The following is a 2,941-nucleotide window of genomic DNA, read 5'->3' on the forward strand; positions in this document are numbered from 1 at the left end:
AAACCATCCCTTCAGGAGTTGAGGTACTCCAAAGGCCATTGTGCAAACATTAACAATCCCCTGTCTCCTTCACAGTTATCCATCTGCAGGCATCTTGCTTTAGGCTGCACCATCTCATGTTTTTGCTGCTAGTCTAGTCATTTGGTTAATTTCCAAGGCTATTGTCTGTGAAGGACTGACTACCTGGCTGGACACAGGGATCTCTTTAGTCTGGACTTTGTTTCTGACTCACTGCAATAATCGGGGAAGACAGATCACTTAATCTCTCACCCTTTCCTCCCATCATTACTCTTCAAAAGCCTTCTTGCCAAATCACGACTTTATTTCCAGTGTTCCTAGGCCTTAATAGATGATGTCATTCAACAATCCTTGATATGGGATCAAAATACTACTTCTTTTGGGCAGTTCCTAATTATTCTATTTTCTGTTTCTGCTTTATAACTTCCAGTTCCCCCTTTCTTCAGTCTTCTCAATTTCACTACACTCTACATTTCAGCTCTTCTCTCTGATGCAGCTAAACTACTATATTATGGTACATAATCTTTAATGGGACCCATTCCTAGCTAATCTTTTGAAATGCAGTTCTGTAATTATATTTTAACTTAGTTCCCTCTTTTTCTAACTGTGGCTTTTAAAGTCTGTTAATGTTCTAATATGAAGTCATTCATTCTGATTTAATAATAATATGAAAAACATACCCTATGCATGCACTCATATAAAACTATTATTATTAGAAGTAAAACCCTAAGGATAAAGACATATAATATGGTTGGTATAATTCAATAACAGCTACCATTGAAATACATCCTCTATGTCTTATATATGTTATAATATTTGATCCCTACAATAATTCTTAGTATATATCACCATTTCACATGTGAGAAAATTTACAATCAAAGACATTGAATTGAGGTGGGCCTTTGTTTTGTTTTGTTTTACTCTTTTGTGGAAACCTATTATTTTGTGGATTCAGCATCCTCTTCTGAAAACTGCTTCTCCCTTCTCTATCCTTATGGCTGCATTGAGAACAGTCCTGTTGTGACAAGATCCTACCCTCTGGCCTCTGGGCCTCGTCCTACAATTTTGTGAAGCACATTAGTTTATGTTATTTTTATTTGTCTAACAGTAACATGTAAAACTTAGAATTGTTTGGTGGCCTGTTTACCAGCACAGGGACTGCAGATGTCAGTAAAGTCAGCTAGCAGACAGAGAGACTGGGGAGTGGTATTCACGCTCCTGCCTTTAATCCCCCACGTCCTGGCGCCCCCCGCCCCCCCCCCCCATGTATTCTGGAAGACATCTTCGTGTCCTGATAAAAATTTTCCCTTTTGGCTTATGCTCAAGTTTGTTATCAGTCACTTGCAACCCTGAAAAGTCTGAACTTTTACCAACGGTTGATCATCGTTTGGGTTGAAAATAGCTGGCACATTAGAATTTCATTCAAAAGCTGATTTATACTAGTTCCCCAAAGGGTATGTGCTTTGTTTCTTCCTTCCTGATCTCAAACACACATGAAAAATAAACCTTATCTATTAAAAACAGTTGCATTAAAAATAGCTAAATCATTTTTTTACTGAAATGGAAAAACAATTATAAAATTCATATGAAACCTAAAAGACCTCAAGTAGCCAAAACAATCTTGAGAAAGAAACAAAGCAGGAGGCACCACACTTCCTGATTTCAAAATATATCACAAATCTACAGTAGTTAAAACAATATGGTACAGGCATAAAGACAGACATCATAGACCAATTGAGCAGAACAGAGAGCCAGAAATAAATCCACACATATATGGTCAACTCATCTTCAGCAGGGGTGCCAAGAATATACAATGGGGAAAGGATAATTTGTTCAACAAATGATGTTGGGAAAACTGGATATCCACATGCAAAATAATAAAATTGAAACTTTACCTTAAATCTTACACAAAAATCAACTCAAAATGGATTAAAGACTTAAGTGAAAGACCTGAAACTATAAAACTCCTAGAGGAAAACAGGAAAAAGCATCATGACATTGGTCTTGGCAATGATTTAATGGATATGACACCATAAGCACAGGCAACAAAAGCAAAAATAGGCTAGTGGGACTACATCAAACCAAAAAGCTTCTGCAGGCCGGGAGCCATGGCTCACATCTGTAATCCCAGCACTCTGGGAGGCTGAGGCAGGTGGATCATTTGAGGTCAAAAGTTCGAAACCATCATGGCCAACAAGGTGAAACCCCGTCTCTACTAAAAATACAAAAATTAGCTGGATGTGGTGGTGCACACCTGTAATCCCAGCTACTGGGGAGGCTGAGGCAGGAGAATTGCTTGAATCTGGGAGGCGGAGGTTGCAGTGTCCTGAGATTCTGCCACGGCACTCCAGCCTGGGAAACAGAGTGAGACTCTGTCTTTAAATAAATAAATAAATAAATAAATAAATGGCTTCTGCACAGCAAAGGAAATGATCAACAGGGTGCAAAGGTAACCTAAATAATGGGAGAAAATACTTACAAACCATATATCTGATAAGTAGTTAATATCCAAAATATATAAGAAACTCCTACAACTCAGCAAAAAACCTAAGTCATTTTAAAAATGGGCTAAGGACTTGAATAGACATTTCTCCAAAGAAGACATACAAATGGCCAACCAGTATATGAAAAGATGCTCAATATCACCAATGATCAAGAAAATGCAAATCAAATCCACGACGACATATCACCTCAAAACTGTTCAGATGGCTATCATCAAAAAGATACAAGACGACAAGTGCTGGCAGGGAGAAAAGGAAACCCTGGCCACTGTTAGAGGGAATGGCAATTAGCACAGCCATTATGGAAAACAGTATGGACTTTCCTCAAAAAATTAAAATAGAGTATTGTATGAAAGGAGAGAAGGTTAACATTCCCCTTGACAAGAGGAACAGAAAATCAAATACCGTGTGTCCTCACTTAT

At 38.1% G+C, this 2,941-nt stretch overlaps 1 pseudogene; it reads left to right on the forward strand.

Moving 5' to 3' along the window:
* Window positions 1-2,861: 2,861 nt before the first annotated feature.
* On the forward strand, window positions 2,862-2,941 carry LOC115831932 (annotated as a pseudogene).

This window comes from Nomascus leucogenys, chromosome 2, assembly GCF_006542625.1.
Source record: "Nomascus leucogenys isolate Asia chromosome 2, Asia_NLE_v1, whole genome shotgun sequence".
NCBI lineage: Eukaryota > Metazoa > Chordata > Mammalia > Primates > Hylobatidae > Nomascus > Nomascus leucogenys.